Consider the following 26,012-nt stretch of genomic DNA (forward strand, 5'->3'; position numbering starts at 1 on the left):
ACAGAAAGATGTATTTGTGTGCTGGCTCCACGGTAAGGAGAAGGGGAAGAATAGGCTCTTCTCCACAGGCTCTGTGACATGGCACCCTTCCAGTTTCCCTTCCACATCTGTGACCTCACCTCTTCTGCCCTTGGCTGATGTGCACTCTTCAAATTAGTTGGGTAAAGCTAGACAGCCCTGAAGATCAGTCCTAGAAACCCCCCCTCGCTTGCCACACTAGGCATGGACTGAATGTTTGTGTCACTCCAGAATTTGTGTGTTGAAAACCTAATCCATTGTGATGGTATCAGGAGGTAGGGCCGTAGGGCCTCTGGGAGGTGATTAGGTCATGAGGGTGGAGTGCTTGTAAGAAGAGATGCCAGGGAACTTGTTCTCTCTTTCCTCTGCCATGTGAGGACACATCCAGAAAATGGCTGTCTCTAAGCCAGAAGGAGAGATCTCACCAGAACTTGACCATGCATCTCAAACTTCCAACATCCAGGACTGTGAGAAATAAATGTTTGTTGTTTAAGCCACCAGTCTATGGTATTTTGTTACAACAGCCTGAACTGACTCAGGTACACTCGACTCTCTGCTTTGCACCGAGAAAAGGAAGCTTTTGAGGAGACCTGAGAGCAAAGCTCTATGGGAAGGGATCGTTTGCTCAAAAATAATATCACAGGAAAGAACATCCTATCCTCATGATGCTTGCAAATCTCTGTGGAGCTGGCTTCTTCCTGTGACCTAATTCATTCCTGTTTCCAATCATTCTTTAAAAAGTATCTGAGAATCAATTTTCTATTATTTACATTGTCATTTTTCATGACTACTGGTAATGCAGCAGCCAAGGAGAGCACAATTATAAATACATTTAATTTTGTTTGGATTAAATTTTGTTCCAGGGCCCTGCACTTTGATACCCTACAGACAAAAAAAGTTTGGAAACCTTGTACCAATTTAAATTTACTTGTTGGGAGCTATTCTCAAATGAAGTATAGAATTTTTTGACTTCTAAGTATTGCTGAAAATATCTTTTTGGTCTCTGAGTAGATAGATGTGCATTCCTCACTGAATATTTATGTGGATGTCTTTTGGAAATAAACCATTTAATTCAATTTGCTTCAATCTGATTTGATTCTGTTTCAATGTAGTTCAGTTCCATCACATTCATAAGTATATATTAGCACCTACATTTATATATAGCAATTTGTTAGGAATTTCTATCACAGTCCTTAAGTTTGAAAACTCATCATCTAACTGGGAAAAGGAAACAATTTTAAGATAATTTATAAGCCAGAGAACGGTTCTTAGGCGAGACTGTGATGACATAGACAATCAAAGCACACTCCCCTCCCATGTCCATGGCAGACATTACTAATCATTGCTGCATTTTTCTCTGTAGTCAATGGTATCCCCAGGATCTTTCTCTGTTAGTCACTACCAATCTATCAGTATTGGTATGTTAACTAAACCTTTATCCATCCCTGGACTAAATTATATAAAAGCTCAAGTAGATTCCAAATTGGAGAACTTCTTCTGGGTCTGGGCTTGCAGACTTTGTGCTTAAGAAAATAAAGTAGCTTGGTAATTACCAGGATTTTTCGGTTGAGTATGAATTAAAACAACATGAATCTTTACTGAATTTTTTCCAGTCGACTCATAGCATAGATTTGTACACTACTGCAAAGAAGTATCTGAGAGCTTAATCAGAGAGTTTTTTTTTTCCTTTTCAGCGTAACAGTATTCATTGTTTTTGCACCACACCCCGTGCTGCATGCAATACGTGCCCTCTATAATACCCACCACCTGGTTCCCCCAACCCCCCTGCCCCTTCAAAACCCTCAGGTTGTTTTTCAGAGTCCATAGTCTCTCGGAAATTGAGATTGAAATTTCAAAATCTAAAACGTGTATTGAGACTCAGAAGAGTAAGAGTCCACAGTGCTTTGCAACTAATGGATTGTATGATCGTAGGCAATTTTCAACCCTTCTGTACATTTGAGCTTCACAGTGGGGGTTAGGAAGTACAATATTTTTAAAGCAATTTTTCAAAATGGTGTGAATTCAGCACCTAATATAAATAACAAATAAAAATGCAATGTTTCTTGTTGAGCTGAGGTGTGGGGCCTGGGCCCTGACTCCCGTTAGCTTCCCCTCAGCCTCCACCTCTGTCTTCTGGAGGCCCCCGGAATATCTGCAAGGTACATCAGCAATTTGAAGGACAAATTTTGAAAACTTTTGCCAAGAGGTTCTTTGGCTATTATTCCAGCTCTACACATGTGAAGGAATCTTAATCAGCAAGATGTGATTCATACAGTTGTGCTGGGAATTGACAAAAAGAACAAAACCGGAAACTGTTTATCTTGGGAGAAAATCTGAGCCGATGGAGCACATAGTCTGCCCTTAGTGCTGTTCAGGGCCATTTGCTTAGTCACACGCTCACAAAGTCCTGGTTTTGGACCTTCTGTTTTCATATTACTTTGCTCCCACTACCCTGTGACAGTGTGAGATCACCTCTGTGTAGATAAAATGAGAAGAACGAGTAAACTTCTAGTGGACTTGGAGGCCAGATTGTTAACTTCAGTCCATTTTTAGTATTTTGACATTTTCTTCTTGACACCGGTTCAGTAATACAGTAAAAGACTTTCCAAGAGCCATATTTATCATAAAGCCATAAAACAAACTTACTGGATCCTGCACTTCATTGAACCATTAAGGCCAGAGCTAGGGCCTCTGAAACTTAGTGTTTGACCACCTTCTTTAAATATGGTACATGAAGAGTAAAACAAAAAAATAAGTATAAAGAGAAGCAGAATCTTTGTCTATAATGGTAGCAAAACAGGTGTCTGGTAATCGGGTTCTTGCCTTCTAGGATCTAGAGCTGCTTAGGCCTTGGCCTGGCTGGGGGAGTGCTGGAGAGCCTTTACAGGTGTCTATATTGTACTATTTATGGGATCAATCCTGCCAGGTTGAACTTGGAATCACACAAGGAAAAAAAGACAAATCATTTAACAAAATCCTGTTTTTTGACTGCTCACTCATAAATATCTAAAGAGGACCCAGATACCTTTTCTGGGGTAAACTTTCACAGCATATTTTTCAGGCACTAGGGTTCTTAAAAAAAAAAAAAAAAAAAAATGGCTCTCTTACACAGGCTCCTGGGCCTCACACAGATACTCAAAAGCAACAAAAAGACAAGGATAAATAAGCTTGGCCAGCATCCATCAGGACTGGAAGCTAATGTTGGTAATGCTCTCTTGAGCTAGAGGTGATGAGCATTAAAATTGTTTCCTTAAATGGAAATTGTCTTTAAAAGGGGAAGAGTCAGCAATTCACAGACCTATGCCCCTGGGGATAAAGATACATTATATGTTTATAAAAAAATTTTTAAAAAGTTAATAAAAAAAGAGGGGATGAGTCAAAAAGGACCAGAATGTGTCGGGCCTCACTTGGGAAGAGGGCTCTTGGAGCTGGAGGATGTATCAGCCTTATTCTAACCTGCATTTGCTTTATCCGTTCTCCATACTGAAGTGTTTCCAGCTCTCAGGTACCGTGTGTCACTTTGTCAATGGGCTGAGCCTTCATTGGTCATGGCCCTGCCTCCTAGAAGGACTGCACGGACTAAGGCAGTTCCCAAGCACACTTTTAGGAAATACCCCCTCTGGGCCCACCTCAAACCTTCCTAATTGGAATTACTGAAGGTAGTTCCTGGAAATAAGTATGTTTTCTAAGTTGACTATGTTGTTCTGACACTTTGTCTAGTGACCTCCTACCTGTCCTTCAGAGTGTAGCTCCAGCATTCAGCATTGCTTCCTCAGGGAAGCCTTGGCTGACCTCGAGGTAGAATTGGCTGCGGTGCTGACGGTATCTTTATTTGCATGATTATTTGTTATTATTTGCCTTTTGCACTCATCCAAAAGTCCAGGAGAGCAGACACAATGTCACCCTCACTCACCACAGCATGCCAGTAAGGGCCCAGCACCAAGCCTGCCACAGTTATTGAATTAATGTCTGTTGAATGAACATATAAGTGAATGGGTAGATGGAGTGATGAATAAATGAATGGCAAAAGAAATGAGAAGCCAAGTGTGGAAAATGCTCTTGGGGGTGAAAGTCCCATTTATGGATAGCTTTCCTGATCTGTTGATGCCATACTCTGTATTGTGGGATGTATGTTGCTGTGAAGATTAGGGAAGGAGATAAGCATTAGGAGTGGAAGTTGCAAGGTGGAGAAAGTTACAAACTATGTAAACTTTTGTCAATGAGTTTACGCCAATTCTTCCCCTTTTAAAGACAATTCCCATTTAAAGAAACAATTTTAATGTCCTCTGAGGAGGCATCACTTGTCACTTTACGGCTCAGTAGGGGCCACAGACGTCCACTGGAGACCAGTATCACCTAGGCTGAGAGCCTGGGTCATCGTCTGTCTTCCAGTAGCCTGAACCTCAAAGAAGAACAGTTAGTGTGGAGTTTCTGTGGTGGTAATCTTATAATGAGGCAGTAGTCAATTAGGTCACCTGTTCTGATTAGGTAGTACTTACTAAATTCTGTCATGGGCAATGTTCACATAGCACCATGGCAGTCAGATACTGAGAGTATCAGTCAGTCTGGTTATTTCACGTGGCACAGAACCTACAGCTCCATTGTTACACACAACCAGGTACTACTTTTCAGTCGTCTCTCTTCAGTGTGATATACCCAGGGCCAGTAGAGGTCTGGGTCAAACCTATGGGCTGGAGTCCAGAGTTCGACAATCGTGACCTGTCTCAGAGGTCAGCTCACATTCGGAGTCAGCCAAACCTGCACACCACAGGTGCTAAGCACCTGCAGTTAATCCTCACCCCAGTTACAGAATCAGCAGCGCCGTCATTACCTGTAGCTGAGATTGGGCAGTCGCTCCGGGTAACAGCAGCAACAGAAAGTAGCAGAAAAGTAGTAGAAATTTGTTGAGTGTTCAAACTGTATGAGCATACATTGTTTCACTTAATTTTCAAAATTCAACAAATACTGACTGAATGCCACCACAGAGCATGGATCATGTTAGGTGCAAGGGTTTAAAGATAAATAAAACGTCATCATCTCCTGACCTTGAAGTCTAGAACAGTGATTCTCAACGGGGGTGATTTTGCCTCCTGAGGGACATTTGCCATCCTGAGCAACAACAGTTCTGGTTGTCACTACGAAGGGAGAGGGCTCTAGTAGCATCTACAGGAAGCAACTATGTTAAATATTCCACAGTAGGGGCACCTGGGTAGCTCAGTCGGTTGGGTGTCTGACTCTCAATTTCTGACTCTCAGGGTCATGAGATCAAGTCCATGTCAAATTCCACATGGGTGTGGAACCTGCTTAAGATTCTCTCCTTCTGCCCCTGACCCCACCCCCAACTCTGCTCCATCTCTCTCTCTCTTGCTCAAAAAAAAAAAAAAAGGAATCTCACAATACACAGGACAGCCCCCACAGCAAATAATTTTGGCCCACGATGTCAGTAGTAGAGAGATTGAGAACCCCTGGTTGGGAAAGTGGAACACACAGGCAGAGTTATACGGTGTTAGGTGTGTGATGGATGTGATGGGACCAGGACTGCACAAGCTGCCAGGGGATTCAGTCACCAGAACGATCACATCTACTGTGTGGAAGGGGATAGGAGGAGCTCAAGGAATACTTCTGGAAAAGGTAGGTCTTGAAAGATAGCAGGCATTGCCTCAGCTGGTGGAGTGCAAGGGGAGGCAGCTGTACAAGCCAAGGCCAGGAGCAAGGAATACCATGGCCTCTTGGAACCTGGGGGATTATCCAGCCTTTGGCATTAGGCTCCATTCAGTTACAAAAAGTAGTTTTTGAGGTGTCCACACAACAAGATAATTACACCTCAGTTTTGCCCTTTACGAGCTTATATTGTATAAGACCACTCATATGTCTAAGTTGAAATAATTTTTTAAAAATTTTACTAACATATAATGTATTATGTGCCCCAGGGGTACAGGTCTGTGAAGCATCAGGCTTACACATGAAATTATTCTTTTTGCCAAGTTTTTTTTTTTTTTTCCGTACATTAAATGAGGAAACATTGTAATTTAAAGAAATCCCCATGATCAATTCTGGAGTGGGTTCTAGCCACTCACTGTTGTTTGATCCACTTTGAAGGGTTAAGGTCAAGACAATGAAGTTAACTTTCCCTCTCGAGAGCTCTGAATCTTCATCTGTAAAGTGCAGAAATGTGAAGAAAGTGCGCAGGAAACTTCCTTTGCCAAAGAGGGCATAATGCAATCAAAAACCTATAAAGTATTTTTGGAATTTGCTAGAACTTCTTACATTTTTACCTAGGGCTGTCGCTTTGCTAACACTTTCTCCCTTCGGTTCTATCCCATGGGATTTGTCGGCTGGCACAAGCCAGCCCTCCCTGCTGGAGATTCATTTATGAACAAGGACTAGAAAGACGGTTTATGGAAATGCTGCCTTGTGTAGTCAGACCTTAACTGTACTCTCATATACTAACGAAACAGAAATGAGATGTCAGGATAAAAGGAGGTCAGCATCTGAGAATGCAAGAAAAAATGTAATTAATGAGTCCCTGAGCAAGAGATGGGTTGCATAAAACTCTGGTTGATGTGGCCAACAGACTTTTCTGGAACTCTGGAATTCAAACCCTCTTCTTATGGCATAGGATAGGGTTACAGGAACATAATGTGCTGGGTAATTGATCAAACCTTTAAAAATAACAGCATAAAAGTTTAGAGCTTTGACAGGCTTGATTCTTTTCAGAAGGAAGCCGGGCTCGGCTCGCAAAAGTGCTGATGTGCGTCTTTGCAAAGTTCTATAAAATTGTGGCGAGAAAAGGGAAATTTATATTGGCATTCCTCCACTCGTCAGCTGAATTTCCATCGCCCTGTTCACTAGCTGGTCTCGCTGGTTGCTGGCTGACTGTGACACGGGGAAGGAAAGCCCAGAGCTCATGTTCAAAGTCTGCACCTCAGCCAATGGCTGGGAAATTAACCAGAGGAGGACATCGGGGGAGGGGAGGCCAGGAAAGACAAAGACGCAGGTAGGATACTGGGGATGGGAAGGGTGGGGGCAGTGTCTAAAGGAAGACGGCCCTTAATCACTGAAAGAACTTTCCAGCAGCAGAGATTAGGGACGGTTTTGTGAGCAGAAGCTGTCTCCTGCCTGGTCAGATAGCAAGGAAGAACACAAATGTACCTAGTGGCTTTCATGTATACAAGAATGGCATCTCTGTGCCGCAGAGAGCCTGAAGGGATTCATAAAGCAGCACTCCCGGGGTCCTCTTGGAGAAGACAAAACACAGTGCCCTATGTTTTCTTGTCCACAGGCATGCTGCAGCTGAGATGTGCTGGTTCCTGGTGCCCTGTTGTAACCATGAGATTAGGGGATACTTATGTAGAATAGGAAGACACTGTCCCATGAACTGGAGGAGTGGTGGGGGTGGCTTTGGTTGGCATGCAACCCTTCTTCTCATTGATTTCTTGTTCAGACCAGGCTACATCCACATCTCCCTTCCTTCTATTTGACCCAGTCCACCAAATGCTGCACTCAAGTTGCTGGACGGACAATGCAGAGATGGGTGGGGACAGTCCTCCTCTGATGCCCAGTGATTTGTTCCCACTGGGATGGCTGAGTAGGTCCAAGATGCAGAGATGGAGGCCGTGGTGTCTGCTGTAAGCATGCCTGCCTGTGCCCAGGTCAGTCTATATGCAGTCTTGTGGGGGTTGTAAGCCCTCACTTCATGAACACAGCCAGCTGAGGATTCTGTAAATCATTCCAGAAGTGGGAGGCCGTGGAAGAGCAGCAACCAGAGATGGACCTGGAAGCTGTGTGCTTGAAAGCAGGCAGAGATGCTAAATTCTACAAACAGAAAAAAAGCACAGTAGAGGCTAGAGTCCTGCGCATTCTTGGTCTACCCCACATGCCACACTGAGGCTCTGAGAGGGTGTGGGAAGCTGTCCTGTCAAGAATCACCTCATCTGGAAAAAGTGGCTTAGTTGGAAAAACCCCTGCAACTAGGCAAGAGATGCAGGTTCTAATCCCAGCTCTGCCACTAAACACACTGTGTGGTCCCCTGGAAGTCTGCCACCCTCTCTGGGCTTTAAGGTTTCTCAATGTTCTAAAATGTGGGTTTAGAAGAAGACTGGATGGAATTGTACAGCTATGAACTGGCATAGCATAAAAAAGACCCCGGCCCCATAGAAACTTCCTCCACCTTATGTACCACTGCCAGAGCCAGGGTTTGCTTCCCTGCCAGGTCTCGTGTCCACAGATTCCAGCGGAGCTCATCTGCCCATGAGCCTCCTGTGCCTGGCATCATTGGGCTATAGAAGGGGATGGGGTTAAGTGGTAGTGTTGGGATGCCCCTGTTTCAGAGTGGCTTTCCAGCAGCACAGGGCTCATGGGGCCAAGGCAGCAAGAAGGCAGAGTCATGCTGACATAGTTCAGGACAGAAATATCAAAAGCAGGCTTGCACTTTCCTGACAGCTCTGAGTTGCTTCCTCCCTGATGCTCCCCAGAGAAATAAGACAGAGCAGGTGACAGTACCAGTGAGGTCCCAGGCATAGGTTTGCCATGCCGAACAGAGCATCCTAGGTTTTTGTGACCTGTGGCAAGAGAGACTCCTATTCCATTCCTAACCTAGTGACAGTGATTTTTTACTCCCTCCTCCCCAGACCTATAGGACCCCAGTACCCTCCAAAGGCAGCTATGGGAGCAGGCAACTGTGAGACAGCTGAATGCTCTTTAGGGACAACACCTTTGTGTTCAGCTTCCCGGCCTTTGCTGATGTGGCCTTTGCAGGCACGTCTCTGGTGGGCTTGGTAGCTCTCCCACGGCAGCACAGGGAATCCCCGCCACAGGGTGTGTGGCTCCCGTGCGGTCCTGTAGTGTGTGAGCAGGGGCACCCCACTCTTCCTGCTCTGGCTGTGCTCAGGAGCTGGGGCCCAAGTGCCGTTCTGTCATGTCCATGACCCCATGTCCCTGCTCCAGCAGAACTCCGCTGGCTCAGATGCAGGCGGAGCTGCACGAGGCATCCCCCCTGCTTGCTTCCTCCCTCTTCTCTGCCTAACTTCCCTTTCGTCTGCTCTCACCCGCTTCCCTTCTGGATTCTCTTTGTTCTTCCCCCGCCCCTCCCGTCATCCACAACTTCCTCCTCACTCCTTGCAAATAATGCTCAGAGAGAAAACAGATTTACATATTTTTCTCCCCAACAGACCTTCTTCGTTGTGCTCCCAAAGAGATCATGCCTACGAGAAGCCATTTAACATACACTGACAGTCCTTACGGCCTGAGAAGTCACCCCGAGACCAGGTCAGGGTGCTGTCTGGGTGAAAGGGCCCAATGTCACCATGGTGGCCTCTTCGGTCTCAGAGGAAGTGGTACAAATGACCCGGCCATGTGCATAGGTTTAACACCAAATGGACACAGGTAGCCCTGGCTCCTGTTCTGCGCTCTGCGGGAAGGTTCCTTACCTGTCCACAGTCTAGAACAATTTCATGCAAACCAGCTATTTTATTAAGACCCACAAAACATAACAACAAAAAAAGTGTGCTGTGACTTTTTCATAATTACATATGTTCAGACCTTTGAAAAATGTGCTTTATGTGAAATATGTTTTCTTATTGAAATACAAGTTATCGACATGTAAATAGCGAAACAAATGTCCTAGCTTTTAAAAGAGCATTTAGGGACATCTGGGTAGGTTGGTCAGTTAAGCTCCTGCTTTTGGCTCTGGTCATGATCCCAGGGTTCTAGGCCTGAGTCCCGCAACAGGCTCTCTGCTCAGCAAGGAGCCTGCTGCTGCTTCTGCCTGCCGCTTCCCCGCTTGTGCTCTTTCTCTTGGTCTCTCTGGCTAATAAATAAATAAGATCTTTTAAAAATATATAAATAAATAAATAATTTAAAAGCATTTAAATAATTGGCAAAGCTGATCTCATAAAAGCAATTCACACATACAACTATGGACGGCACCACCCATAAATAGGCCTACCTTTGTCTAGACAAACACAAACTTGGAACAGCTCAGATTTGGAACAAATGGATTCCTTCTAGAACCATAATATCCATTCATATTTTGTCTAGAAACCAAACTGCCTAAAGAACTAGGATTCCCTTGCTATCTTTGATTAAAGAGAATGTTTTTAGGACCCTCAGGTCAAGGCCAACCAAGATAATCTGGTTATCAAAGATGGAAGTGTGCACCTCTAGAAATCTTTTTTTTTTTTTTTGAGAGCTGACCTAAGTAAGTCAACCACTAATTACAGAAACGGCTTCATTTCCTCCTGGAGTTAACCTTGTAGGATCATCGATACTCCATCAAATGGACTGGTAATCCCCAAAGGGCGAGGCAAAGGGTGAGGAGTTCATGAAGCCATGTGGACAATAAATGCAGCATATAATGTGTTTTACATGCATGTAGATGCTATTAGAATTAGCAGACTATAAATTAGCTTAGAAGTGTTGCATTCTAACGTTCCCCATTTTTGACTCAGTGGATACTAACAATACATCTGGATAGAGCAATGATTCTCTGAATTGCAATTTTAATGTTGCAAAGTTGGGAATCACATGAGTAAAGTTTTTCCTTAGGTCTTCAAGTTACCCATTTTAGGTCTTTATTGCTAATTTTAGAATTTTATTGTCTTTCATCTGGCATCATTCACCATGAGGAAACTTCAGGTGACCTCCGGAATATTCCAAGAAATGAGTACTGAGCTTGTAACTCTTCATTCCACTAAATGAGCTGAATTATTAGACATGACTCTGGCCCAAAGTTCAGCGTGACTTGCTAGGGAGCTGCTTCTGCTGAGAGCCTTAGGGGATGGCATTATGATTGGTCTTGATAAGGTTGTCACTTGTGGATGGAACCACTTCTACAAATTCAAAGCAGGATGGAGGAAACAAAGTGTGAGCTGAGCCATGGCAGAGCGAGTCTGGCTTTATTTCAGAAGAGCCCAGCAGAGAGCAGTTCAGGGACCCTCCTTCTGAAACTCTGTTCCATATCCGTCCAGATCTGGCTCTACAGATGTCCAGTCCTAGATGCATTTTGTGGGGCAGGGAAGGAATGTTGTCTTGGATGTTGATAAACAACAGGACAACAGGAAGTGTTTTTCCTCTCAGAAGAAGACCTCCCTGAGGCCCAACCCACTGTTTGATCTTTTCTCTTCTGTCTGGATTTGGAAGGAATGATCCAGAGTCAGGTGGTATGCGAATCATGCCTTGCAGAAGCCTGAGCTGGAGAATGGCTGGGACGTGGTGCCTCGTTAAATCAAACAAATGTTCTGAGCAGTTAGAACACCCTTAGAGACACTATGTTTACACATCTAACTTCTAACAACAAAGGAAATTAGAGTGAGTTTGACTGGAGGTCTGGGCCTCACTGCCAGCAGCACGCTCAAGCCTTGTCTGACAACTCAGAGTTTTCTGTTTCCTCCCACTTCTCCCAATACACACCCTCCTTGTTTCCAATTTCCTGGGTTCCTTCTTCCACAGTCTTCCTAATGGCAAACCATTTACTCCCGCTGTAAGTATCCTTCTGGCCTCTGTGAGGTCTGCTGAGTGTCTGTAACCTGACTCTTCCCTGGTTTGTCTCTGAGAAGAACATTGCTACCTTCTGCAGCAGAAAGGGCTGACCACTGGGGTCCTTACAAAATCATGAAATATTCTTACTCCTCTTTAACAGAACTAGGAAAGAACCTGCAGCAAATCTAGTTTTTTGTATTCCTGCAGAGAAATTTAATTTCCCATTTTTTTTTCCACATGGAGACAATCCTTAAATATTAAAAAAAAAAATTGCCAATAGAGTTATGTCCTCTCACTTGAGAATTACAGAATGGATTTTGTTCTGTTGTGAGGTGTGACAGCAGCTCTACCTGAAGCATATTTTCTCCTGATTATAAGGGGAAACAGATACATTCTGGATTGATCCACATGTTCGCTAAATACCCTTGAGGTTTTCTTTATAATTTTGTCTGTTAGAGTTTGTAAAAAAAAAATAATAATAATAGGGCACCTGGGTGGCTCAGTGGTTAAAAGCCTCTGTCTTCAGCTCAGGTCATGATCCCAGGGTCCTGGGATCGAGTCCCATGTCGGGCTCTCTGCTCTGTAGGGGGTCTGCTTCCTCTTCTCTCTCTGCCTGCCTCTCTGCCTACTTGTGATCTCTGTATGTCAAATAAATAAATAAAATGTTTAAATAATAATAATAATAATTTATTTTTCTCTGATTTTAGAACTTCTTTATGTTTCACAGAAAAGGGAAATCACAGAGGGTATAAAGTCTGCGATGGAAATAGCCAATAACTAAGTGGTCAAATACAATTTATAAACACTTTGGACTTGCTTCAAAAATAATAGCTCACTGTTCTTCAAAACTGGTAGTGGGGAGCTCATCAAACTCCTCCCAGGTTCAACCTCTGCCCTCTGGGCTCAGGCTCTGCTCACCCCAGGAAGAGTGAAGGGCTCTTCCTGGCTTGGTGACTTCCACCTCCAACAAGATGAGGAAACAGGGACAGACTTGTCCTCCCGCCTCAAACAAGGGAAGAACTTAAAAATATATGGAACAATTGCTTTCAAGGCACTGAGCATCGGGCAGTGAAAGCCAGTGATCCTCGAGAAACAGGGGAAAATGAGTTGAGGCCTGGAAATGCCTGGTGTGAGGCCCCGAGAGAGTCTTCAGGAGGGCAAGGAGGGGAACCTCCATGGGGCCTGGAGGACTGCCTGAGTAAAGAGGTGGGAGCTGAAGTCCAGAGAGGTCAAGGTCACGGGAGCTGCTGGTGCACAGTGCCAGAGAGGAGAGGACTTCCCAGGGAGAGAAGCCTAGCCTCCTCAGAGTCCGCTTGAGTGTTCCACAGAGAACTGGTCAGCTTGTGCACATGAGGAACCATAAGACACGAGACGAGGAAGATCGACACAGGTTAGAAGAAAGAGCAACTGGGACTGACCCAGGACGAGCAGTGGTGCTGTTTCCCCAGCCAGACTAGAAATGTTTGTCGTGCTATGGCAGTGAGAAGAATCCTCAGGAGGGTCTTGCCTCAACGAAAAGGCAGAGGCTGTCAGAACAGACAAAATAGCAAGGCCAAATTCCCTGCTGTCTACAAGAAACGCAGTTTAATATGAAAACACCAATACATTGTAAGTAAAAGCCTAAAAGAAAACAGGCCAGGTCACACTAATCAGAGGAAAACTGGAACGGCTGTATTAATATCAAACAAAGTCCATCTTAGAAGAAAAAATAGCAGAGATAAGAGAGCAATTTCATAACAGTAAAGTCTCCCATGACCATGAGGATATAAAATCTTCAATATTTAATGTTCTTAATAACAGAGCTTCAGAGTACGCGAGATTAGAGCTAGAACCCGGGACCCAGAGTAGACTGTCCTTCCCCACAGAAGAGTAGTGGGAAATAACAAAGAAAGAACATCTAGTTCGGGGCACCTGGGTGGACACCATCGGTTGAGCCTTCTCTTCTTGGTTCTGGCTCAGGTCATGATCTCAGGGTCATGAGATCGAGCCCCACATCAGGCTCCTCGTTGGGTGCAGAGTGTGCTTAAGATTCTCTCTCCTTCTGACCCTCCCACTCATGCTCCTTCTCTAAAATAAGTAAGTAAATCTTAAAAAAGGGAAAAAGGAAGGAAGGAAGGGAGGAAAAAAAGAAATAACATCCAATTTGACTGTGGAAACAGTTGTGGAACCCCTTTCAGCTCAGAATTAAGGGTGTAGTAAAACCAAATCTTCTCTGGCCCTACCTTGCCAATTCTTCTTTCTTTTATCCTCAAAAGAGGTAAAGAGCTTGCTCTCCCACCTCAAGCATTGTTGCTCACCTGACACTTCTTTTTGGCTGCTAGCCCCTGAGATAGTGATTAGGGAGTTGCAGTCACTAATACATAATTAAAAAACTAAGGTTATCCCTGTTCGGCATTGACTTTGATTCTCCTAGGAGGCTTTCCCATAGGTGTGCTTTCACAGAGTGAGTAGTCCCACTTGGGGCCTTTGCTCGCAGATATCCTGGGCCTGGGGACACGCATGCCCACATGCACAGCCGGCTAGGTCACTTAGGGGCTCTGCTCTTGGGCAAAGTTTGCAGCCTTTCCATGTCTGGTCTTCCTCTTCTCAAGTGAGGACAATACTAGTCCCTGCCGTGCGGGTTGTTTCGAGAATTGAGTTAGTATTTACAAAGCCCTTAACCAAGTGCTGGTGTACAGTATGCCCCCACAGAGGTGTTGGTCCAGTGCAGCATGTAATTCCTAGCAGCTGCCTTGAAGTAAACACACAGGCAAGTCTTTCGTGTTAGCTAAATGGCCCCAGGACCCTTCTTTGGATATTGCTTCTCTTCTCGAGGGCCAGGAAGCTGGTGTGTCCTATGAGAGCTGCCCCCGCAGCAGCAAAGCCCAGCGCCTACCAGCTTCAGGTGGGCCTGGCATTGGGCTGTTCCAGTGGCCTCTATTCCATTTCCAGAGAGAAGAGTCTCTTAACAAATCAAGACCCCATCTTCACCCTGATGACAAAACTCTTAACCAGGGGTGTTGAACAGACTGCGACAATGTTTACAAAGTTCCTTGATTTAGAAATCTGTTGAGGCAATGGGCAAAATACAGGACATAAGGGGAAACATCACTGTTGTTTACTCTCACTTGCTAGCCGCACAGTTTCCCCCACTTCTCGACACACCCTGGAGATGTTGTTTTCAGGGACAGCAGCTCCCTCGGTTGGTGGTAAAGATAAGGATATGTGCGGGGTTCAGAGAGGCAGCAAAGAGAATGGGGCAGGAGCATTTTGAACTTCCCATATTTAGACATCACCTTAAAACAAGGCAAAGCATTTCAGAACACTAGAAAAAGAAACGATTTTTGGCATGGTAAAAGACCAGAAACGTTCTGAAAGTTCCATGTAGCTGACTCTGCAATGGGCTGGGCACGTGAGAAGAACAGATTGTCTACAGGTGTGTCTTCAGGGCTCCCTCAATCCCGACCCCTCTGGGGCCCCGGCTACCTGGCAGCCTCTCCTGAGATGCTGTGGGTTCAGGGGTCTGCCTTCACCCACCACCGGTCCCTTAAGACAAGTGTGATGGGAGCAGATAAACAACCTTCCTGCCAACTGCAGGACACACGGAGTTTCTGTTCAAACAATAGAAAAACATGTTTTGGTTGGGGGTGAACCTCAAAGCAATAGGCTTTGGCTCCAGCTCTTGCTGGTCTGACAGGGGTTTGGTCAATGTAACAGCCTTCTGTGGGTGCTGCTCTAAGCCAAGAAACACGTGTCCCAGTTCCAGCTTCCAACGCAAACTTCCTTAGCTTCGTCTCCTCCCAGACGAGCATTCTTGCCTCTGCAGTTGCTGGCCCTGCGGTCCCGGGGCTTCTCCTCCAGCAAAACGACTCAGAGAGGACAACAGACCACTGCTGTCTGGCTTACGGGTTAAGTCACGGTCTTAGTGTCCCTACCACAGGGCTGGGGACCACCTTGTTATCTTCTTACCCATAAAACACGGTCCATGTCTATGGCAGCCAGCCTCGGCCGCTGTTGCTGGCCTGGGGGCTTTCTCTAGCATCCACGCAGATGCTTTGAACCCCTTCTCACCCACTGGGGCTCCTGAGGTGGTAGGTGAATCCTGAGAACTGGCAAAAGGCAGTTTACTGGAAAGGAGAGGAGGATCAATGGACACTGACTGTTTGTTTTAGGATGATGATGTCAAATATATTGCCTCTCTCTATGCAGCAAAACAACTTTAAACTTGTTTTTATTAGTACTGTACTAGAAAAAAATAGATTGAAATGAGATGGATATTTTTAATGGACCCTGCTTCATCTCTTACCAAAACTACAATAATATCCAGAAACAATGAATTCTCCTTATGTACCACGTGATTACCACTTACGAGGCGACAATGACATTGTACACAGTTGGACTGTATTTACTTTTGCCTTTTCTCATTTAATCCTTATAATTATTCTATAAAGTTGAAAAAGCAAATACAATTATCTTTACCTTATAAAGGTAACTTGTCAGAAGCCACATGATGATGTAATATCAAAGCCAAACAAAGAATGTGGTTCTTCTTGGTCCTGGCCCAGTATTGGATCCCTGTGAGGCCACACAGGTGCCCCCTCAGCCCTGGATCCAGCCCACCCATGCCCAGCATGATCCTGGAGGCTCTTGACCTTCTTTGTTCTCATCCCGCACTCTCAGGGAAGGCAGCCTTTTAGCAAAATACTAAATAATAGGACTGCACCTTGACCAAGGTTTGGAATGATAATATAAAGATCCAGTTCTTGGAAGGGACCTGCATCTCCCCATAATGCCTTCCCTGTGCAAGGATTCTGTGCGAACCGGATGACAGAACTGTGTCACAGGGTCCGGCAGCTTTCGGAGCCAGCCAGGCTGATGTAGGGCGGGGAAAGGGCTCCAGCACTCAGCCAGGTGAGAGGAGGCGCTGCTGCTGGAGTCGGAAAGTCGGAAGGGGCACCCAATCAAGTTAGAGAACTCCAGAATTTGGCGGTTCCTGAAGGTATCTTCATCACCAGAACGCTCCCCTCGAGGCAATGCTGGCGTGGAACCCTCCGTCTAAGTCAGCTACCAGGAGAGCTGCCTCTGGCCAAGCGGGGGAGGAAGGTGGAAAACACCCAGCTCTTAGTCCTCGGGGTCCCAGAGGCCTCTCCCGCACCAGGGGGCACCGTTTGAAAACCAATGATCGAACCCGACTCCCTGCTTTAAAGATTTGAAAGCCAGGATTGGAGCCGCTAAGGGACCTGCCAAAGGCTATTTATGTGACAAAGTCAGAGCTGCGTCCTGAACCCAGGCTGTAGGCAGAGAGACTAAAAAAGCTCGGACTCCAGTCCTGCAAAGCCTGGAGCTGACTCCCTGCCACACTACTTACTAGCTGCTTGACTTTGGACAAGATCCTTACCCGCTTCTTACTTCAGTTGACCCACTGGAAAGATGCAGGGGACGCTGGCCACGCACTGCCGCACACGGTTGCCGGGAGTTGCGGACAAGTTAGCACGTAAGGCACCGAGAGCAGGACCTGGCAGGGACTAAGCATCACCTCGGCGTTCACTATTGCTACACGGGAGTCCTTTTCCTGAGTCGGAAGCTTGGTGACAGCAACTTCTTATGAGCTGATTCTCCCTCACGGTGCACACCATGGCCTCTTCGCGGCCTTCCCGGACGAGGCAGGTAGAATTAATGGCATTTCCTCTCCAAATTGCCAGCCATGCTGTTCTAGGACAAGCCACCCCAAAACTGAGGGCTCAGCATCTCCGTGTCTGCCATCCTGTGCTTCAGGATCTGGATGGGACTTCAAAGTGAGGCTTCATCGTCGCTCCCCTGGTGTCAGTAGGGTGGCTCACTCCCACCATGCAGTGTCTCTCCCCGTATCTCTCGCCATTCAGCGATCGCAGCGAGGACCCAACAGGGCAGCTGGCTTCCAAGGGGGCACAACCAAAGTGGGGAGGCCACTGGACCTGCGGGCTCTGGGGTGGCAGCCTGGTGGTGAAACAAGCCTCCACGCAGCCTCAGTTCAGGAAAACCGGTTCTCCCTCTGGATGGAAGGGGCGGCTTGTGGACCCAGGGCTGAGGCATTCTTGCCACCGCCTGGAAATGGTGCCCACTCTGTAGACAATTTACCAAAGTGTTCTCTTTGCAATTTTATGACACTCCTTACCAGTGGTTAATTTTGCACGCCTCTCGGTGCCTCGTGCTCTATGTGTCTGCATCATAATTAAGCCATAGTTAAGACTTTGAAAATATTTACTTTCTTTTTTTCAAGTTCTAATACATATACTTCTCTCTCTATGTTAGTCTTTGGACACTGCACACAGGAAAACAGCAGTTCCGAAAGGATTTCATAAGAAAAAGTGTGTTTCATGCAAACTGCAGACAAAGGAGGTTTGACTGGAGGATGTGTGGGAATCAGGACTTTGGGGAAGGGAAATTCAAACCTTGAAAAAGGACGAGATGGGCTTTACATATATGCACATGCTAAAAACTGAAGTTTAAAAAAAAATGTGTGTGATCTTTAAAGCAAAGCAAAGTTAAGCCATGAAAGAAATCCTTCTAACATCTCTTTGGGGATCTGTACTTCAGCCTCAAGGCACATTCTTGCCTCAAACCTTGGTAAATAGATTCTTCTCGACACAGAAAGCTGTAAAGCAGATCCTGGGTTGGCATAACGAAGACTTGTTTTTATCTTTGCATCCAAGCTAAACAACGGGCAGTCCTGTGTAAACCGAACTCCCCAGGAAAGAGAAGGCCGGGGTCGGAATCGGTGTGGTGAAGGCCAGCCAAGCCCCCAGCTCCGTGAGGTGTGCTCAGGGGTCTCCAGCTTGGCTCTCACGGTCCTGGGCCTCTCCCACAGCCAAATGCAAACAAGATGCCCTGCTTTGCTCCGTGGCAGTGGATTCCTGCAGCTCCGTCCTCATCCAGGGACTGGAAACCAAGGGAGGGGGTGCGGAAGGGGGTGGGGGCTTGGAACAAGACAAATCCCTAAATTGTCTCTGCAGTTTAAGCAACCCCAGCCGTGTGGAAACTCGGGAGGCCTGAAGCCAGGACCATTTGTCAAGCATATTGGATTCCCGAAAGGAATCTTAATAGTTACTATGAAAACCTCGTACTCTTTGGGAGAGAAACACCGCTCTGTGAGGAGCTGGGCAGATGTGTTTGCCCGAAACACTCCTGCACCCTGGTTGGGGGTGGTTGTTTATCCTTGTGAGTCGTGCTGTGGGAGCCAGCAAACTCCTGCTTAGCCACGTTCATCCCCACGCTAATGGCACAGAGACATGGCAGGCTGTGAGGTTTGGAGGGCGTGTGCCGGTTACTAGCTGGGAGCAGCGGTTTAAACCGAAGAGGACAGGGGTGGTGACACAAGCTTGGGTCCTGGCAGCACCTAGGAAGCAAGCCCAGTGGCTGCCACTTCCCAGCAATCCCACCTTCGAAGTTTCATTTATTTCCTCAGAGCCTCTCAAATTCCTCACATGCAGAACAGAGGTAATAACCTCTTTTCATAGGGCTGTGGGAAGGATCACATTCTCTAGTCCTTCAGGACTTCCGAAATAAGAGCTCTTATGACTTACTTAAGAATATGTGAACCAAAGCCATACTTAACGTTCCTACATTCAAGGAGCCTGCCCAGGATTAAGAAGGTCATTAACACAAATCCCCAGCTAATGGTAATACAGAGCAAACAGACCACTGGAACTCAGAAAAAGGACATTTGAGCTCATGGGTGTAGAGCTCATGGGAATCAGGCTAGCAGGTCCCAAATGCCAAATTATATGTTTCACTCACCCAATAGAAACTTCTTAGAAGAAAGTTCGTTACTCCACGGCTGATTTTTGATGCAGACAAACAATCTCAAGGTAAAGGTAGTTTTAAAAGGCATCAATGTTGACTACACAGGCATGTTCTTGGCCGTGAACACCCGTGTTTGGGCAGGGAGTCTGAAGGTGCTCAGAGGTGGAACTGAAAACGTCTCAGTTTTGCATGGCTTCACCTACTAATTTTTAAGAGTATAAACTATAATTCCTCCATTATAGGATAATAAACAATTATTGCTTCATAATAAGAACAAATTATATTTTACTGAGGGAGAAACCAGTGTTCACAATTTTGAGTGTGATCTTACAGAAAAAATAGATGAATTTTTCTCTCTTCATTCAGGTTGACTCAAATGTTGCTTTGCCAGTGGAAGGGTAGCCACTTGGAAGCTGTTAGGTTGAAAGTATCTGGAAGAGCTCATCAGACCAGTGAGGGCCATCCCTCGGTGAGCTTGTCCACTGTCTGGAAGAGGCTGATAGACCAGGAATATAGAGGTGAGTCTGGCTGAAGAGCAGGAGCAGAATCAACAGGGAGAGTCAACCTTCTAAAAATAAGTGGGTCAGAGAAAAGAGGTGCCTCAAAAGAGATCCCTGACTGGGGTTAGCTTTACTCTAGAGCTTTCATCCAAGGTTCAAATCAGGCCTATTAATCACCCTGTCAGCATGACTCTTATAAAGGACTGAGGTCAAGCAAGATAATTTTGGATCTCCTATGAGAAGATGGTGCTCTTTATCAGACCTTCAACTTCTATGCTTGAAGACAGAACTACACCTTAAAACCAGCTTGGGGCCTACCCAGATACCTGGGCTCTCCCAAACTGGAGAGTTTGGGTTCCAGGCTAGGAGAAAGCCAGGTGGATTATAAGTTATCTATCATGTTTTCATTGAGTAATCCTCATCCTTCTTGACTCAGTTTACCCTGAGACAATAGTAGGAGTCCATGACCTCCCAGAACTACTCCATTGAGGAAGCAAAGCATGATTGGCTTGATACTTCTAGCAGAAGAATCAGTCAGTTAAGCAAACCCTTTCTGTAGGTTCTGGCCCTTTCTACCTACTGGTGCAACCAGGGCTTAGACTCCAAAATGAAGGTGGCCCCAAAGTCTTTATTTTGGCTCACTCAGTTTAGGAATGAATGCACTGATAGAGGATGAAAATCAGGGACAACTTATTCAAGGTGTTAGAGGAGAAAATTAAATATTGGATGGATCCACAAAAAAAAAATGAACTAACCCAGACACAGACTAATTCTCTGAAGGAACACAAGATCCTCAAGGAATCCTTGTACTGTTGTTGAAAAATAGGGTCAAACCAGGTCTGTTAAATCTCCTGCTGGTGTTTCTTGGTGGTGTGATGGGAATCACATCACAAAGAAGAGGGCAGACACAGAGATCTAAAAAACACAATCTAATAACCAGGGAGTCACTTGTTTCTAGGGCACACTGATTGATTCCTAGGAAGCATTGAAGGGGAGCAGTTGCTCAGCAAAGAATACAGAGAGAGGTCTCTTATTTTAGTCTAAGTCAGCCACACACTCCAAGGGACAAAGTCAGCCAAAGAAGCTCAAGATCCATAAAAAGGACTAATCCTCTTTCCAGGGTCAATATCATTAGGAGAAACCTTTGACTAAAATAGAGGCTTCCCAGAGTGAATTTGGTTCCAAGAGGAAAAAGAGAGGTCAATCAAGTTTTTTTCCTTTGATTTAGAGTGAAAGTCCTAATTTTCCATAACTTAACTACCAACGAGGTGACAAGAGACAGGAGTTGATGTTCCCTAGGTCCAACCAAAAGGGCAGTTTTTTCTTTTGCAAGGATGTGAGAGGTTCATTCAAGTCCTTGCTTCCAACCGCAGCAGCTCCTGTTCTCATTCAATTTTTAGCAAAATATACTCAAGAGGTTTTAGATTTATCCAAGAAGTTTTTGGGACTTGGGAAAATATGTTGAGAAATAAAAGATGTCATGCAAAACTACAGATTCAGCTCAATTTCCAACATAATTATTTCCATGCTCCTTTGGTACTTGTTATTGTGAGAGCTGAGTACTTCACATGGAAAACAATGGTCAATTTCTAATAGCACAAGGATATATTTAGAAGTTGGATGTGTCTTTAAAAATAGTCTTGTTGAATTCTACACTGAGGTGCATTTCTAAATATATATCAAACATCAACTAAAAGTAAAGTAAACAGAAAAGCATTGTTTTCCAAATATCATCAATCATTGTTTATATACACACTTATGCGTGTATGCAATTTTACAGAATTAGCCCATACTAGAAAATTAATTTGAGTATATAGTCTTATTTCTTCTTGTCTTCTTGTAATTCTTTTTGTGATAGGTTCAAAAACTCCTTCCACATCATTATTTAATTAATAGCGACTTTATATTATGCCTTCAAAAACACAGTTTTGAGGAAAACATTTCAAGTTTCAGAAATCTTCTTGGAGTTCTATTTCCATATTAGTACTGGCCCACTGTAATAATGAGACAAATCCAGAAAAAAAGTAATATTACAGCATTTCTTGAACCCATCAGAAAGCCGACCTCACTGGGTCATCAAGTAGCCCCAAAATCCGAGAAAGATAGGATTCCCTGGAGAGTCAGGATGCACAGACTAGCTCACGGAAGTAGTCAGACTGGACATAGACTAAACTGGAGGAAGGGGAAGTTGCCATGTAAGTAGCTAAAAAGAAACCACCTATAGTTTTACAAAACTTCTAAAGGCCAACAGTGAGTGGGCTAACACCACAGCACAGACTCCGTGGAGGTCCCAGATATGACGGGAGTTTGTGCTAACTCACAGGATCTTTTCCACAGACCTCTTTTTGGGTGCCCATAAGAAAGCTTAGGTGAGGGGGTGCAGGGTAGGGCACAAAGAGAGCGCCCCCTAGTGGCACAGATGTTGGGAAGTAGAGCAGCTGTCACAACAAAGGCTTGAAGCCCTGCCCCTCACCTGGGGATTTTTCTCCCAGAATGAGTATCTTGAGCTTCTCAGGTAAGGAAAGCAAACCGTGTCATCCCCAGGACACAGGTAAATATCTGTTGTTGCTGTGGAAAAGAACACCAACAACACACACACAAACACACAAAACAAAACAAAACCAACCAACCAAACAAAACCCCTTGATAACAGCAGAGAGGAAGGAAATAATCCCAGGTGCAGGATTCTCCACAAATGTAAGTAGAGACCTGCTCCCGGTTGAGAGTAGAAGACTCTGTTCTGATCAATGTCTGCTACATATACAAAGCAATACAAGGCAATACAAGGATACTGCTGGGTTCGTACTATACATAAAATTAAAAATATATACAACCACTGTGCTGAACATAAAAGAGAGGAATCAGAAGTGCATTGTTGTAAGGTCCTTAAATGTAGGTGAAGGGATCTATTATTTGACCATACATAACAATAAGTTAAAGATGTATGTTATTAATCCTAGGGCAATCACTAAAAAATTTTGAAAAAGAAGGCATTGCTAATAAGCATTGACTATAAAGGGGCAAGAAGAGTTTTAGGGAGTGATATACTTATTTGTTTGTTACACCAATTATGAAAATTCCTAGAGCTGTATACCTAAAAGGGTGAATTTTCAGGTACGCAAATTATAGTTCAGTAACTCTGACCCGACCCTTCGAAAAAGAACAAAAAATAACCTCCCGTGACTGCTCTACTCTCCTTCCTGTCTCTTCCCTTCTTTGCTGAAAAGTTAAGTTGGGAAGCCACTCTGGTAGGCTTAGCAAAGTAGACATTCTTGCTATGAAAGGAGGAGCCACAGTTAGTCCAGAGAAGTCTCAGAGTCTGTGAAGTATGGAGAGGCATCCCCTGAGGTATAGCCCTTTATGAGATGTCACAGCTCAAGAAGACAAGGAGGATGTCATTATGTGGGAGTGGTCTGGTATAGGGGATCAGAGCCCAGAAAGAGTGAGAATGGTATCGACATAAGTGGGGAGTCAGATCCTATGGGTATTAATAAAGCTTCATAGATGGAGGTGGTCCAACACAAGATGTCACAGGACGAGTGTGGTGAAGAGCATTTCCACTTGAGAGGAAAGCCCAGCATGGGTATTGTAAACTAAGCAGGTAAAGAGAATACACACACACACACACACACACACACACACACACATGCAGGGTGGGAATGATCCAGCGTGAGGACTAGGGTCCAGAGCAGGACAAGGAAGCTATCCACATAGGATGTGAGAGAGCCCAGCATGGTCAAGAGAAAGGCTGAGTCTGAAGAGAGCGAGGAGGATATCCATGCAGATTTTGGTAGAGCAGGGGGTGTTGGACCCCACGTAGAATGAAAAGGGTTTCCTCCTCTGTCAAGCTGGAACACACGGTTTCAAATGCAACTTTGCTCATGGAAAACAACCTACTGAAAACTTGAGTTGGAATTTTTGCTAGTATATAGTCAGATGGGCTGAATTGAAACAATGCTTATTCCACTTCCATTCAGCAGCACTGGAGAGATGCAGCTTCTGCAAAATGTGGTGGAGCTTTTGATAGAACCACAAGAATAGACCTGTCACCACTTGGATTCCCCTGGCGGACTTATGGCTACCGGTATCAATGGGACTACGTGCACTGTGTAGTAGGTAGAACAAAAGATGCAGGATCACCACAGACTCCACAAAAAAAACGACACCACCAGGCTTGTGAGATTAGTTGACAGGAGTGACGTTCCTGGGGAAATGGTAGAAACAAATTTGTATCCACTTCCACCTGTTGAGATCCTCCCTGTCTTTCAAATCTTTCCCATAATTATCACTTCTTCCTCGAACCCATTTTCCCAATCTTTCACACAGATGCAAACTCTTTCTTCCAAGTACCCCAGAGTATTTTGTAAAACTTTTCATTATGGAAATTATTAAGTAGATTCAAAATAAAAAGAAGGGCATGATTAATGTCTTTTCCACATGCCCTTCACCCAGCCTTGACAGTTATGAACGCAATGCCAACTGACTCTCAAAGCATTCCACTTATGTTCCTTTTTTGCCAGTTATAATCTGAATTTTGAGTTCTTTCTGTAGAAGCCTCACATATCCACCCCTCTTTTCCTTTTTCCCAAAAATATAAGATTCTACATGGTAGGACCCATATAGTGTCAGCATTGTGGTCTCCACTGTACTCAGTGAATGCTTGGTACATATTAACTTACCTGAATTGAATTAATAAGCACCTAGTACTTCTGTTTGAGTGTTCTTTCTCTAAACAGCAAAGGCAGATTTCTCCTCAAGAACTGCTTGATTTTTTTTTAATTAAATTTATTTATTTTCAGCATAACAGTATTCATTATTTTTTTCAGGTTGGTGCAGCCTCTTTGGAGAACAGTGTGGAGATTCCTCAAGAAATTAAAAATAGAACTTCCCTATGACCCTCCAATTGCACTCCCGGGTATTTACCCCAAAGATACAGATGTAGTGAAAAGAAGGGCCATCTGTACCCCAATGTTTATAGCAGCAATGGCCACGGTCGCCAAACTGTGGAAAGAACCAAGATGCCCTTCAACTGCTTGATTTTTCATTTGGAAATGCGAAAGTTCTGAGGAGATAACAAAGCATAGTGGGGTTGGACTGGCATAACTACTCTTTCAAAGCTTTTAGTCAAAAGTTGACCATTCCTGAGAATACTTCTGAAAGCACTGGGTTCCAAAAAAACTACTTCCCCACTGGGAAGTGAGCCAGATTTGGGGATCCATTCAAGTGGGAGAAATGACTACCAGCCATGTTTCTCAACTTGAGGACTCAGCAGACCATACATTTAATAGCACCTGGCCAAAAACATCTTTGAGATAAAAGACAATTGCAACTCTGGTAATAATTCAGTTTCAAAATGGTATTTCCCAGGGATTATGTTACTTGGGATTATGTTACTTAGAATAATATGGGAACATTATCAACCTTTTCTTGTTAAAGCACTCAAAATGCACTATTAACCTTAAGTGGTACATATATATGGCAAGCCATATTTATGTATTCGTATTTATTGGTATGCTTTGTCTAAAACATGGGCTTTGTATATGTGCTGCCGAAGCGAGCACTAAAACATGGGCTTTGCAACTGGTAGATAAAGTCTGAAAAAATTCTTATTAGCCAAAAAAACTTCGCTAACTCTGCAGAAGTTTGAACAGACGGTATACCTATAGAAGCAAACTAGTAACACCATCAATAATCATTTGTGGCAAATTTTATTTGGTTTGCAATCCAATTTATGTGAATCGGATCTTCAAAGTTTGTTGTATTATATAAGACCTGCATCTCAGGTTAAAAATACACATATCTCACAATGGTTTGTTTTGGTAAGAGGAGAAAGAGAAGCTCAGACAAAGGATAGATATACAAGGTGCAGATTTAAAGGATTTTTTTAAAATACAGTTTCATGGGTCCCTCACCTTTCCTAGGTTTACAACATAAAAGGGCTCATAAACAATAAAACTTCATCATTTGGGAAAACAGAGAGAGATTTTTTTTCTTCTCAAGACCCTAGTCAGCAAAGCACAGGCTCCAGTCAGCCATAGGGGATGATGCGTGGAGCTCTTCCTCACGTCTGCTGAAGTGTGGTATGAAAAAGAGAGATGGAGAAGTGTTCGTGCCCATGTCCACTGCGGTCCTCAGCACAGCTTCTGGTGGAGCCTATGGCCTGGTTCCTAATAAGCATCACAGCACAACCATCAGATAAGATGGTCCCTCAGCCCTGCCCACCTCACCACTCTACACAGCCACGTGTGCATGTGC

The sequence above is a fragment of the Mustela nigripes genome, chromosome 5, assembly GCF_022355385.1.
Source record: "Mustela nigripes isolate SB6536 chromosome 5, MUSNIG.SB6536, whole genome shotgun sequence".
Classification (NCBI taxonomy): Eukaryota; Metazoa; Chordata; class Mammalia; order Carnivora; family Mustelidae; genus Mustela; species Mustela nigripes.